The sequence below is a fragment of the Clytia hemisphaerica genome, unplaced genomic scaffold, assembly GCF_902728285.1.
Source record: "Clytia hemisphaerica strain Z4C2 unplaced genomic scaffold, Clytia hemisphaerica genome assembly, whole genome shotgun sequence".
Taxonomy (NCBI): domain Eukaryota; kingdom Metazoa; phylum Cnidaria; class Hydrozoa; order Leptothecata; family Clytiidae; genus Clytia; species Clytia hemisphaerica.
Genome location: NW_027104613.1, coordinates 911,580 through 927,887, shown reverse-complemented (window position 1 = coordinate 927,887; position 16,308 = coordinate 911,580).

The window sequence follows — 16,308 nt, the reverse complement described above, 5'->3', positions numbered from 1 at the left end:
TCCTACCCTATCCTGTGTCATGGGTTTTTCCTGTACCTACATAATTTTTGTATGTAGAGCTATCCACGGCTAGCAAGGGCATGATGAATGAACAACAAACAAAAAAAAAGAAATGTAAAATATTAAGTAGAATTTTTGAAGTCATGTAGAACTTTTCCAAGCCATTTTTTCAAAGTAACTTTTTCTAAAGGTATATTTTAACATGTTTATTCTGTGAAAAATTATTTTTTAATGATGATAAAATTCCTATCTATATATTTAGCTAAACCAAAATTTTCTTTTTGCTTTTCAGCCGACGAAAATGTAAGAGTTTTTAAAAATGTAACAACTTCTACGAAGCCAGCCATGTTTTGTTGTTTTGTTTTTGTTGCTGTGCTCAAATGTTTCTGCGCCTCCCACATCGTAACTGGTAAATTTTCACCGAGAAAAGCATTACGTAGAGTTCCCCCTCTCAGAGGGCGTCCATCAGTAGTGTAAATAAAGCCTGGGATACACGGGCACGAGGTTGCAAAAAAGCTACTCGAAGTTGAAAAATATAATTAAAAATGAGAAACAAACATCAATAACCGATTTTGAATCACTTATTTTCAAATAAAAACATTGCTTCGTTCTTTTTTTATCTGTCAAAAACAACAAAAATCTGGCGGACTGCCGCCTAGGCAAAAGCATATTACCATATACTACCGGGCCACTTAATCGCGCCGTCGCCAGTCTATAAAATTTATAACCCAAAATCCGCTATATTTCCTGGTGACGTCATCAGCTATCCAGGGAGTTTTACATTTTGAACCTGGGCTAAAGAAATTACCCTTGAACAGTACTATCTGATAATGGTATAGTTTATAGCGCTTTGATAGCTAGATCATGAGATATTTGGGTTTAAATATCAACGATTTTTGCTGACTCATCACATTTTGCCACAAAAGTCAAACTTAAATTCAAATATCTCGCGATCTAGACATCAAAACCCTATAAACCATATCATTTCCAAATAGTACTTTACAAGGTCCGTCTTTTTAGCCGAATTTGAAAATGCAAAATTTCCTGGATAGCTGATGACGTCATCAAGAAAAATGGCAGATTTTGGGCCATTTGAGACCATTTTAGGATATCTAAATGGCGAAATTTTACAAATAACCCCATTTTCACCAACTACTTTTCATCATCTTTCAAATGGAACAATCAAAATTCCATTTTTAGATTTTTTTGAAAATCTTGTTTACAGGGATTTGTACTGAAAAGTGACGCCACCAGAAATGAAGCTACTTAATTTCCCTTCCAGAACACCTGCGCGTGGTTTTCACACAAACGGCGGACTGAAAGTAAAATCTGTCGCTAGATTTCGAAAAATACAGGACTCAAAAACAAAGAAACTGCTAGATCCAATCCGTTGTCATGAGCGCAACGCGTTCTGCTAGTTCTGGATGGGAAATTAAGTGGCTTCAATTTTTCTTGCCTGGGAAAAGTTGAAGTTTCTACTCTAGCCCTTCGGGCTTTAAACGGAAAGTGATATATACTATCCGTAGATCTAATACGATTTTTTTTCCTATCCGTAATTCCGTTTTCAGGGGGGTATTGGGTCATTAACAGTTAGGTAGGGTCAGGGTTGCTAGTAACGGCTTGTCACTGTGCCGGGTGCATACTCGGCGCCTTGGGCCCCGCAGGGTTGCTAGTAACGGCTCGAATTTCAGTCAGGTTAAAAAAGGGGTACTTTTACCCATATTATAATAACATTACCCCCGTCTTTTTTGTCATTCTATAAGTATTTCCAAATTTTGTCTTCTGCTGTGCGAGTGTGGCTCAACGGATAACGTGTTGGCTTCCGAATCCGAAGGTCTTTCTTTAGTGGTGGTTCGAATCCGACCCGGTGCGATGATTTGATTGGTCGAAAAATGATTGACAGGTATCAAAACTTAGTCAAAAATGAGAAACTAAGTCTCAAACAGTCAGTAGAAGCAAAGATACAGAAGAAAGATAGGAAAGGAAAAGGAGTAGAAGGAGTGTTAGATATACGGATAGTAGTTATCACCTTCCGCTTTAAACTCAATGGTAAGGGAATCGTCTTTTCTGTAATGAAATTAAAAATATGATTCCTTGAAAAGTCATAAAGAAAAATACAATAATGGAAGTTATTAAAACCGAATCCCTTGTGAGCAAATGCCAAATGTCAAATTCCAGTCGGTGTAATTTATTTCCAAAATATTAAACTATAATGATACAATTACATTATCATACATACATTTCCTCTCTTATTTTAAAAAACATATCTTTAAAAGAGAAAGCATTTCATTAACATCATTACTTAATGCTTTCTAAAAACTGACGTTGCCTAAAAAGGTTACAATTAAAAAAATGAAAGTTTACAAATAAAAGATAGTTGCATTAGATTTACTCCCAAGTGATAAATAAAACATTAATACCAGATTAATAATGGCTTTTATAAAAAAAACTCGCTTTTTTCAAAAGGAAATGTTTTACAAAAGTTTACAAGAGTCATTGGTATCATTGAAAACTTTGTCCGAGCTTTGTACACCCGTTGGAGAAAACGAACGAAATGAAACGAAAAATTCCCAAAGCATTATTCCCTTCACCTCGTTACGTGAAGCTAAGAGGCCCTCCCTGTTGGGGACCAAAAACGTAAGGTTGACGTATCTAAGATTTTCCTCTGAGAGTGGTTTTGTTGATCAAATGGACTATTCATAAAAATATTGACTAATTGACTAACCAAATTGAAGGTTTACTAATCATAAAAAAAGTCGACTACTCATAAAATCAAAAAATCACTTCTTTTTCAAATGGTGAAAAATATTGAAACTCATTGAGAGCTTCAATTTATCCAAGTCAATAATATTTTTCACTAAACGTTTCATATTATCTTTGAAATTTATCTCTGTTTCCTCTCTCCTTCTAGTCTCATCCCCAAAAAAGAGGTCTGACCAACAAAAAAATGAATTGTCTATCTTTTTTTGAATAGATTTTGAAATTTTAGTGACATCAAGAGTAACAAATCCAGAATAAATTCGTTCCGGATCAATGGCATAACCGTCAGCCTTTTCGATATCCGAAATATCTTCCAAACCATTCAGTGTCAAATTGTTTGAATAGCTTTGTAATTGTTTAATGGCATTTAAACCTAGGTACGATTTTTCATAGCATTTACATTCGATTATAATCGGGTACCATTTACTTGAAACTTTCAACCAAATAACCAAGTCTGCTCGTTTTGTTTTACCATTGACTTTGATATTTACTTGACTTTTGACCTGCCAAGAAAAGCTCTCAAACAGAGTTGAGTCTTTCAATTCCTTTAAAGCTTCTGTTATGAGTCCGCCTACATATTTTTCAAATTCTGCTCCTTTCTTTGCATCTGCATAAATTTCAGTGAATAAAAAAAGGAGTGAAAACATTCTCAAAACGAACGATTTATCTCTCTATTTTTATATATAGTTCAATGGCAAACAATCGATGATTACTATATCTCAGGGTCCTCAAGCATAAAACAACACTGAAAAAAAGTCTTGAACAACTTGATATTAAATGGAATAGTTGCTGACAAAGAACAAAGCAGCTTGCTTGTAACCTGAGATCAGATTGTGAATGTTTTTTGCACACCACGCTGAAGCTCTAAAGGGATGTGTGAAAACAAACAATCTGACGAATATCAGGTTACTTGCTTGTTAATTTCGCTTTAGCGAAGTATTACGATATCGATAGTCATTCTGCGGCAGCGATATTGGAAAAAAAATTAGAAAACGAAAGTACTTAGAAACTTCTAGAACATTCTCAAATATCTTAAAGATGGACTCACTCACAAAGATAAAATCTAGTACCCTGAGTATCAGAGGTTAAGTTTTCAAAGAAAATAGTAACCTCTGAAGACAAATAATAGAAATTTTATCGCGCATGTGTCAATCTAATCACTGTAGAAAAAATCAAAGATGAAGAGCAAATATTACCATATTAATGTCTAGCAGACTGTATCAGTATGCAGTTTACTATTTACGAATTCCCCAGAAACCTCCCAGTGTAGTTGAAATGAGTTTATTTCGAAAGAAATCTTTTACATGATCCCCAAAACTTTTTGTAAGTTGTGTTTTCAACGACGGGAATAAAAATATCGACTATGACGCTCATCCAAGATCTTGGATGGTCGTCATGGTTACTTTTGTCTTCGCTGATTGCGCGATGAATAGAATCTCGATTCGTCGGCACAGCGTAAATATATGATTTTGAGCTGTGCTTTTCACGGTAAAAATCTAGCGTGATCTTAAATAATTCAAGTGCGCAAGTGCAAGGTAGATGTAACCAAGCATACGTAAACATTCCTCGTGTAGTTTTTTAATGACTGATGAGTGGCATATTCTAAAACGCGGATTAACGGATCTTGCCGGATTATGTCGGATCATGCCGGATCGACTAAAATCGGTCCGGATTAAGCCGGATCAACTCAAAACCACTCGGATCATATCGGATCATGCCGGATTACGCCGGATCAAGCCGGATCAACTCAAAATTAGAGAATAAAGATTTCTCCTTAACATCCAAGAGACAAGGGACACCCAATTTGGTATTTCCACAAGAATTAAAATACAAAAATCGAATTTTCAGTCAAAAACCCGCCATAGCTGAAACTTTCAACGATTTCTTCTCCTCGATAGGTAAAAACCTGGCGTCAAAAATACCTAATTCTAATAAGGACGTGTTATCTTACATTGAAGACTATCATAAAAAAACGTCTTCTGAACCTTTGACAATTGAAGAACTTGACCAAGCTTTCAAATCATTACAATCCAACAAAAGTCCAGGCATTGATGAGGTTGATACCAACGTAGTGCAAAATGCATACGAGATAATAAAACCTTGTCTTCACCACATCTTTGATCTCTCTCTAAAACAGGGGATTTTCCCAAACGACATGAAAATAGCAAAAGTAACGCCTATTTTTAAAAGTGGCGAAAAAGACGAACCGGGAAACTACAGACCAATTTCAGTCCTACCTTGTTTTTCAAAATTACTTGAAAGAATTATGTACAACAGACTTTACGAATATCTGACAACTAACAAACTCTTATACCAAAAACAATTCGGCTTTCAACGAAAACACTCTACAGAACATGCACTACTAGGACTAATAGACGGGATTGCTGACTCTTTTGAAAAAAATGAATTCACTATTGGTGTCTTCATTGACCTATCAAAGGCCTTTGATACTGTTGACCATAACATACTGACTGCTAAACTTGAACGATACGGAGTAACTGACAAAAACTTAGACTGGTTCAAAAACTATTTGACAGGACGTAAACAATGTGTATCATACGGAGACTTGACTACAACACCAAAAGCAGTTGAGTGTGGTGTCCCACAGGGATCCATACTAGGACCACTACTTTTTCTACATCTACGTGAACGACCTCCACAATGCATCTAACATACTTGACTTTATACTGTTTGCTGACGACACAAACTTATTTTGCTCAAACAAAAATCTAAAAACACTTTTCGAAATCGTAAATAATGAATTAACCCTTATAAACGAGTGGTTTATTGCCAATAAACTATCCTTAAATGTTAAAAAGACCAAATATATATTATTTTGCAAACAAAATAAAGTGGATGACCTACCCCTAAGGTTACCATCTCTTTATATAAATAATACTCAAGTTAAACGTGTGTATGATACAACTTTTCTTGGAGTAATAATTGATGAGTCTCTAAACTGGAATAAACATATATCAAGCATCGAAAATAAAATCTCTAAAAATATAGGTATCTTATATAAAGCTAAACAGGTACTAGACATAGATTCCTTAAAAAAACTATACTTTGCTTTCATTCATAGCTACCTTAACTATTGCAACATAATAATATATGGGGTAGTACTTTTAAAACTAGTCTTAAAAAACTCTATAGTAAACAAAAACATGCATTGCGCATTATGTTTGGTGTAAACAAATTTGCTCCGATTAGTCATCGTTTCAAAGAATTGGGCGCACTTAATATTTATCAATTAAATATCTTGCAAACAATTTCTTTTATGGGTAGTGTCAAAACCAAGACTTGCCCAAAAGCGTTTTTAACCCAATTCCCGACAATATCACACAAATATCAAACAAGATATTCAAAGAATGCTTTTAAAATACAGGACGCGAAATTAGCCGTAAAAAGGTTTGCAATCAAATACCGGGGTCCATTCATGTGGAATAATGTTCTTAGCAAAGAACTTAGCAAATCCTGCACAGAAAAATCTAAATTATGTTTCAATAAATCAACTAAAAAATATATAATGAATCTTGACATTGAGAAATATTTTTAATACTATCGTAAAAACTCGAAATGTCTCTTTGTTAATAATTTTAGAAAACGAAAGTACTTGATACGGTGGACAAACTCACTAAATTTAATTTACAAATTACACGCTCGTATAACCACGGACGATTTTCGCGGGTTATCTTTGGATTACGTCATATATCTTTGTGTCTTTAGCTCCACAGTTTGGATTTTTTCTTTATTTTTTTATAAGCATATACTTTATAAGAATCAAATCGATAACTCTTGATAGACTGTGCTATACCTGGCGCGCAATATGGACATATTTACATTATCGGGGAAAACTTCGTCGGGGAAAAATATTTGTCACTTGCTGGTAGTTGGTAAAGGCGTTAAGGCGGGGGTAAATTTTCGTCGGGGAAAAATATTCGTCACTCGGCCAAAATTTCGTCACTTTTCCCCGACGAAGTTTTCCCTGATAAGGTATTTTTTTTTCTATAGGAATCAAATTAATAAATCTTTATAGATGTTGATATGCCCTTCAGTTATTAGTAAATTGATCTTATCTTTTTGGCGATTTTGAGCCTCGTTGTTCATATAAAATTGTTTCATCAAGGCTCGATGTAAAGTAGACTTCAGATTAGCTTTCATCTCTACTTCTTTTTTTTTCCCATGCAGTTTAAACTTTAGGCGAAGTTTTCGACTTCAAGTCGTCTTGTTATTATACTAGTCATAGCTTTCACTAAATGCCCCCACATAAAGATCATGTCATGCACTTATAAAGCTTTAATGCTTTAAATATTAAACATTAAAAAATAATCAGGAATAATTGATTGATTTAATTATTGATTGATTGGTTGATTGATTGATTGATTGATTGATTTATTGATTGATTGAGGCGTTTGCTTGAAAAAAAAATTATATCCATTATAAAAAAATACATACTTGAAGAATTCATGCAGCTTGATAAAATTTAAGGAAAAGCTGGAAAAGCCTCTCAAAAATATATTTAAAAAGTTATGGTATCATTATCTTACTGACTTTCACATCTCTGTTTGTTTGTTTTTTCTCCTAGTTTCTTTCTTATAACGATATATGTCATGATTATTATTCACTAAATAGACCTTTTCTAATAATGTCGCAGACATCTTAGATTGTAGGCAAAATATATGGACATACGCAGTGAATAAATCCACAAGGTAACCAATCAGAAATAGCTTCAAAATGTCCAGGGGTAATTCATGAAAAAAATAATATATCCTCCACCCCCCATGAACGGATTTTTTCTGGAAGAGCCCATTTCAACATTTCTCTATTGCTACTTTGCCTAATAAACAATAGTCAAGAGGATACTGCGTATAAAATTTATCAAAAAGTTCTGCGCCATCTTAAGTTGGGTGAAATAGAAACTCACTTATCCTAGTTAAGGCCCGGGCTCCACTAGCGTACGCTGTGATTGCACTTCTCAAGCAAAATCTTCTATGTTGTTGGTCAAAAGAAAAGTAAAGGAATGCCATTGTGGTTCATTCAGACGTACAGTCGAGAAAAGTTAAAATGCGCCTAAATTTCTTTTCAAGTGCATAGTCCTTTTTCATGATGCAATCTTTTCTCCAAGCTGATCGCAGCGCAGACAATGAAGAGACGTGCCTTCAGGAAGCTAGACTTTTTGAGTTTATAGCTAGCGATATACTTTCCCTTTATGGTGTTTCTGTATGAATGTCTGTGTACCTAGTCTAACCACCGTTAAATGCCTTCGGGAAGGTCTCTCCTAACTTTGGTATTTCACCAAACCACTGGAGCATAAGTTATTTAGGCTATCACAACTGCATGAAAAAGTTTAACGTGCGCATGTAAATTTTAACGAGGAAACAAACTTTTTTCAGGTTTTTGAAAAAGATTTACCACACTGAAAAGACGTAAAAACACTCTAAGTGAGGTAAATTATTTTGAAGACCAAAAGAAAAATTCAACCACGTTTGGATTCAACTTTACATATGCGTACATTCATCTTTTTTGTACTTTGCCCGTTGTTTTACTAAGTTAAGTTAAGAAGGACTTTCTCGAGTTACGACCATATGATGGTATTTAAAGCTCAAGAAGCCCTATAAACAATACAGGTAGTTATCAATAAAAATGACAGACAAAAATTAATTAGAGTTTGAACAAAAATATCAAATGTACATTTAAAAACTTAAGCAAATTTCTTTAAAGATTCTGGAAAAAGAATTGAAATCTTTGCTGAAGTGAACTTCTGACTAAATTACAGTAGTTAGTATTCATTTTCAAAGACAAGAAACAAAATTTGTCATACAAAACACTTTTTCTAGTCAATGGATCAGCTCATCATAACCAGTCTGCCATTTTGTTTGCTTTGATTTGCACAAGTAATATTGTAATTCGTGTTATGTTATATCATACACTGTTTTGATTTGCATTTATAACACTCGCTTCAGCTTTTCAAAGCTAAATCAAAACTAAAATTGTAATATGTAATAATGATAATACCATATAACGTAATATGAAAATATGTATACTACCGTCCCGGAAAAAAACCGAACATTTACGGAAGAGACTAACTACGGATTTGTAAACGCGACAACAACAACAACAACAACAAAACAATTCGCAAAATTTTGAGATTCCAGTCCAATATCTATGCGTGAAACTATGAGAGCCTCCTCGTCGCTACGCTCCTGCGGGGGCAATAAACTATATTACATTTATACTTTTTTTCACTACTTAGTCTGTAAATAAACAAACTTCGCTTCAAGGGGTTAGGTGAAAAGACAGTAATGTCTTCTTTTTACTCCTGCGAATGTTTTTTAGTTTAGGAAAGATTTTTACTTTATCACCAATATTAAGCAAAATTACGTTGTACTATTTTTAGATCTTTTTATCATTGCAAATACTATGCTAAAAAAAAAAAAAAAAAAAAAAAAAAAATGTACTGTATGTGCGGCCTCTAAGGGTGTGTTGCTCTCTTTAAGCAGAGATGCACTGTATAAATTAAAAAAGCTTTAAGTGGACCCCGGGCTATGTTCTGACTAAGATTGAAGAAATAAGCCCTTAGCAACGGGATTTTTTTATTTGCTAGGGCCGTTTTTCAGGTACCCAGCAGAACAAAAATGCTCGCTGTGGCCTGAATAATGAAGATATCACTCTGAAATTTTCAGGGGATATTCAGAAAGACTTAAGGATTTCAAAATGCCCAAAAGCCGAAATTCGATAATTTTTTCGATGATTTTCGATTTGGCAGTAGACCGCCACCTTTTAATATTTATTACATCCATCGATAAATACTCGATAATATCTTCCCTATTTATTTTATTTTCATTAATTTTTCCGAAATACAAGAATGGATTAACAAACAAATACTGCAACTTTGGGGGATGTCTTGGAGTTTTTACAAGATGCTTAACTGATTGGTTATTTTTAAACAATAGGGATGACACGTTCTTTAGAAAAAAGTAATAAAATCGTTTGTCTCAACATTTAACGACCAACAGAGTCATCAAAGAACTTGTAAAAATTCCAGCTTGACCCAACCTTGGGTTTGATATGAATTTCATAGCGGTGTGGTTTTAGGGCCTGAACGTTGGAAAGATAATCAGTGGTAGAAATTTGAAACACAATCCGGAGAGTACAATGAAGCACGATCGATAACAAATTCTCAAATAATGTGATATGATTAACACAAGGGTATTATCAAAGTTCGGGGGAGGATGAATTTGGAAAAAACTGAAAACTAACAACGGAGGCGTTTATTATAGGTGGAGAGTAATTCAATAAGGTGAACATTTCCCATACATGTGGGCTGTGGTTTTCAAATCCAAAATTTGATTTTTACCATCGACGAAAGCCAGCCTCAGGCGATACGCTTTGAAACAAATTATGGCAACCCTATTCTTTCTATCAAAATAGGATTTTCCAAACATTTTCGGACCGCTTTTTCGCCCGATACCAGAAGAATTGGGCACTAAATGTCCGGACTGTATGAAATTTGTTCGAACTAGGGCGTCTAAATTGCGGACATTGAACATTATAAATAAACAGACATTTTTACTAAATGATATGAAAAAGACGCAATGTGACATCAAAGTTTGACATGCAGAATTAGCACCTTGTATGCCTGTATGCGTTAAACCAACGCTGCAATTATTTTATTAAATGTCTTAAAATTAAAAGTAGGCTTTGGTGAGGTGTGGTGCCAAACTTCAATTCGTCAACGAATGTTGCACGTACGCAATGACGCAAATCGTATTCGTGTCCGTATTCGAGCCTTTGTTCGCCCAATTATCGGAAGAATTTATAGGCTCTAAATGTTCAAACTTCATGAAAAGTGTTCGAACTAGGGCATCTTAAAACACCACAATTATTTTAATGCCTTATTTAAAAGTATGCCTCGGTAAGTGTGCCACCAACTTCCACTACAATTAGGGGTACGCAATAGACTTAAATCGCGTCACCCCTTTTTATGAAAATAGGATTTTTTTGACTATTTTTAGACCTTTTTTAATGCGAATATTAAAAATACCGTGAAGTTAAAGACTTTATTTTTTGTTAGAGAATGTATTTGTATGAAATTTGTATTTGAATGAATAACCGCGTGTAATGAACAGCATATCAAAACGCCAGCACAAAATGCCAATCAAACCGCCAACAAAACGCCAATCAAACCGCCAACAAAACGCCAGCGAAACGCCCGTCAGCAGGAACGTCTTACAATTAAAACGCGTGTCTCTGCAGAAAAATGTCTCATTTCTGATAGACTGGAGTCGTTTATAATGCGTGTAATACTAATAATACCAATACTAATAATAATATTACGGGATTTAGTTTGTATAAACGACTGGAAGAATCCGGTGTTCCAGCCTACTTGCGTAGCGAGAAAACAATTTATCAAGCAACAACAAACTCTCAAAACGAAATCAACTCAAATGAAAAACTTTCAATACACAAATCCACACATATTTTTTTTCTCAAGAATTATTTTGAGCAGGAAAAAATTATAATTGCAATATTGACACTTTTCTTTTGTTGGAGCTAGTGCACAAAGGTTTCTAGACGACTAAAATTGTTCCATTCATTACTTTTTGCTTTATTTCTAGTGGATTTCTGTCACAAAACAGGAAACTGACTGATGTAAAAGCATTTGGTGAAATAAATTCATGTCAGTTCGTGTTCCTTTAAAAACTATTTTTATCAAGGTTAAATAGCAAGCATCGAAATCAAAAAGGTATATATTGTATATTATATATTTTTCTTTCTTTACTTTTATGTTTTAGCTACCACCGTGAGTAGCTACCGTGAGATCGACTTGCATCAGTGGAGGCTAGCATGCATTTTGTATTTTAATGACCAGCCAGGTCTTTCATTTGAGGGCTATGCATGTTAGCCTCCACTGATGGCTGATGCAAGTTACCCGATCTCAAGGTACTTTGTCTAAGTTAAAAGGTCAACGTACCTATCCAGACGTAATTAATCGAACCAATTGAACGGTATTTTTAATCGAACTTTGTTCGGTTGTCAAACTTTAATCGAATACTCACAAATTTCTCACAATACAAAGTTCGATTAAGTTTGATTACTGTAATCGAACTTAATCGAACTTTTTTTAAAGAGACCATTTTTTCCAATAGACCTTTTTTCAAAGAGGCCACCCTGTTGAATAATTATGTAGTCCAGCAGAAAAACAACAATGATAAAACCATGCATAATAGACCTTTTCGCCTTTCCATCCGCCATATTGAATTGTATGCAAAAATTATGGTGGCCGAATTGCCGTGGTGAAATTCCCTGAGAAAGTATGCAAAACATATGAAAAAAGAAAGTATTAATATCAAACTTACATGCATAATTGGCATTATATTAAAGTGTAATCTTGTAGAAGAAAGATTAAATTTGCTTGTTTTGAAAACTAGAAATAATCAAATTCGCCCATCTCTTAGAACAAGCACTTTAAAAAACCATAACATTAGACATAAACTCAAACTGAAAAATCACCCGCGAAGGTAAAAAATAATCCTTATTCGGCTGACGGTAAATTATTCTCCTGGGAATAGAACTGCCAAACGATCAAATCAAAACATTGATCTGAACCTGCTGAATGCGTGACGTCATAATTACTGCTTTCAGTTTGCGTGTTTTGAAAGTTGGTGTGTGTACTCCGTCTTCGTAGACTAGCAAGCGTCTGTCTTTCCTTGGACACAGGTATGGTGGCCGAGAGCTGCCACATAAGAAAATATTATTTTAAAATAGAAATAAAAGATTAAAGTTGAAAATTAAATAACTCATTGGCCGAGAACTGCCAAATCAAAATTAAATGTATTTTTAAAAATAAAAATAAAAATATTTGCTAGGCCGACAACTGTATTTATAAAATCTTTTTGAAATAAATGTAAATCACAGGCCGAGAACTGCCACAGATAGTTGTTTGAGTTTATAACCTTAGAATGATTGCGTACTTCAAATAGATTAAAGTTGGAATAATTTTCCCGCTAGTTGTTTGAGTACGACTTTTAGATTGTATAATTATTCAAAATGGCTGGTGAATAATATTTCGCGCCAAAAAAGAAAACATTCGATTTAATTTTCTGACCTTTTTAGATCTGCCTGAGAATGCAAAATGGCGTACTCTTTTTTGGAAGAATAACTACGAACTTAAAGCTGCGTTAAAAAACTATGTGGCTTCAAGAACCAAAAGAGAGGAAATATTGGACTTTGTGCAGAGAGATTTTTCTCAACCCATGGAGTTTGAGACTCTTGATCTCGATAGCAATTTTGATTCGATACACTGATTACACAATTCCAATTGAACGCATAGAAAGTGCCGTGACAAAAGAAATGGCTGGACCTGGTGCTTTGCTCGGATACAGGGCTATGCACCAGAAAATTCGGCAGAAATATTCCATGAATGTGCCACGAGATGTAGTCCATAACGTCATGTATGATGCTAACCCTGGCCTACTAGTAGGGTGTAAACTGGATTTTGAATTTTAGAGTTTCAAAATTGTCACAATTTTTTATCAAAATTTATTATATTGTAAGACTTTTTGCGCAATTTTGAGGTCCATAAGTCAAAAATCCACTGTTTGCCCCAGGGGTATCTGATTCGCGGTAGTAGCAAAAAACGGCAAAAATGGCATTTTTTGTCCATTTTAAGACTATTAAAGGCCAGGAAATGGTCAAAATGGTTTCTAAAAGGTGTCTTGTACTAATATTCAACAAAAAACAAATAACCCCAGCGAGATCGCTCAATGTTTCAATTTCAGGCTAAAAAGGCCGATTTCTCAGATTTGGGTAGCAAAATGCATGAAAGCAGCATTTTTGAGGACCCACAACTTTTAAACTTTTTAAGGACACACTTGAAATTTTCAGCAATGAAACACTTCAGAGAAGCTCAGAAAAATCAAACTTGAGTTTCAATATTTTCCTATAAATCCATAATGGCGCCCTATAAATTGAGTTTTCATGCTAATGCCAATATGTCAGGCTAAAACTTGGTTTTCTCTGGCTAAAATCTCAAAAATGGTTTCAAATGGTGTCCTGAAATCTTGGGTGTTGAAGTATCAGGAAAAAACTTGGAGCATCAAAATGGTTTGGGTTAGAAATTTGCCAAAGTCCGCCATATGGAATTGCATTTCCCACTTAAAAACGCGATATTTAGAGTTAAAGTCTAATTTTCTCAGACTAAAATCTCAAAAATGGTTTCAAATGGTGTCCTGAAATCTTTTGGTGAAAGTATCTGAAAATACTCTGGAGATCAAATGGTTTGGTCAGAAATTTGCTTAAGTCTGCCATTATGGTATTGTATTTCCCACTAAAACGCAATATTTAGAGTTAAAGTCTGATTTTCTCAGGCTAAAATCTCAAAAATGGTTTCAAATAGGGTCCTGAAATCTTTTGGTGTTGAAAGTATTCTGGATATACTCTGGGAGAACCAAAATGGTTTGGGTTTGAAATTTGCCCAAGTCTGCCATTAGTATTCATTTCCCACTAAAACGCAATATTTAGCTCAAAAATCTCAAAAATGGTTTCCTAGATTGTGAAGTATTCTGGCTATACTGGGAGAACCAAAATGGTTTGGGTTGAATTTGCCTACGTCTGCCAATATGGTATTGCATTTCCTACTAAAACGTGATATTTAAGAATTAAAGTCTAATTTTCTCAGGCTAAAATCTCAAAAATGGTTTCAAATAGGGTCCTGAAATCTTTTGGTGTTGAAAGTATTCTGGGAACACTCAAGGAAAATCACAATGGTCATATATATGCCAAAGTCTGCCATTATGAATTTCATTTCTTTAGAAGAACACTCAAGCTTACTCAAAACATTGTGTTTTAGAATGAAATACAATTCCTAATGGCAGACTTGGCAATTTCTGACCAAACCATTTTGGTTTCCATAGTATTTCCAGAATTACTTTCAACACCAAAAGATTTCAGGACCCTATTTGAAACACTTTGAGATTTTAGCGAGAAAATTAGCAGTTTAGCTCTAAATATTGCTTTTAGTGGGAAATGCAATCCAAATGGCGAACTTTGGCCAAATTTCTAACCGAACCATTTTGGTTCTCCCAGAGTATTATCCAGAATACTATAAACACCAAAAGATTTCAGGACCCTATCTGAAACCATTTTTGAGATTCTAGCCTGAGAAAATTAGACTTTAACTCTAAAAATCGCATTTTAGTGGGAAATGCAATACAATAATGGCAGACTTGGGAAAATTTCTGACCCAAACCATTTTGATTTTCCCAGAGTATTTTCAGAGTACTTCCAAGATTCAAAGATTTCAGAACACCATTTGAAATCATTTTTTAGATTTTAGCCCAAGAAAACCAAGTTTTAGCTTGAAATATTGGCATTTAGCATGAAAACTCAATTCATAGGGCGCCATTATGGATTTATAGGAAATATTTGAAAACTCAAGTTTGATTTTTCCTGGAGCTTTCTCTGAAGTGTTTCATTGCTGAAAATTTCAAGTGTGTACCTTAAAAAGTTTAAAAGTTGTGGGTCCTCAAAAAATGCTGCTTTCAGCATTTTGCTACCCAGAATCCGAGAAAATCGGCCTTTTTAGCCTGAAATTGAAACATGAGCGATCTCACTGGGGTATTTTGTCTTTTGTGTTGGAATATTAGTACAAGACACCATTTAGAAACCATTTTGACCATTTCCTGGCCTTTTATAGTCTTAAAATGGACAAAAAATGCCATTTTTGCCGTTTTTTGCTACTACCGCGAATCAGATACCCCTGGGGCAAACAGTGGATTTTTTACGTATGGACCTAAAAATTGCGCAAGAAGTCTTACAATATGATAAATTTTGATAAAAAATTGTGACAATTTTGAAAATCCAAAAAAAGTATTTTTTCATGGTTCCAGTTTACACCCTACTACTAGAGGAGCGAAGACTTCAAAACAAAAAGAAACCAAGAGGTCACTTTTATTCAGCCGGTTCAAATTGGGTGTGGTCGCTAGACGGCCATGATAAATTAATGGGATATCAAAATTGGACCTTTCCCCTTGCTATCTATGGTTGCATTGATACAGCCAGTCGCAAAATTCTTTGGTTAAAAGTATGGGATACAAACAGCAACCCACAGCTGATTGGAAAGTGGCATTGGGACTACCTATCCAAATCTAATTGTATGCCTAATTTTATGCGAATTGATAAAGGTTCAGAAACTGGGACAATGGCAACAATGCAATCGTATCTACGAAACAAGACTTGTAGCGAAGACCAGGTGATTGATGAACCAAGTGATTCTGTTATTTATGGTCCGTCGACAACTAACCAGGTATTGAGTTATAAACAATGAGGTCTGAGTCTTTTTATATACAAATGAGCAAAGGATAAAGTTTTTTATTTTTAGCGATGATGTCAAGCAAATTTTTATTTAAAGGGAAGGGGTTTAGGCAAAATATAAAATTAATATTTCGAATTTCTCGACTTTAAATAACAGATTGAACGTTGGTGGCGGAGTTACATGAGCGACTTTGAAAAATTCTTCAAAGAGGGTCTCGTTTGGTAAAGATCAGC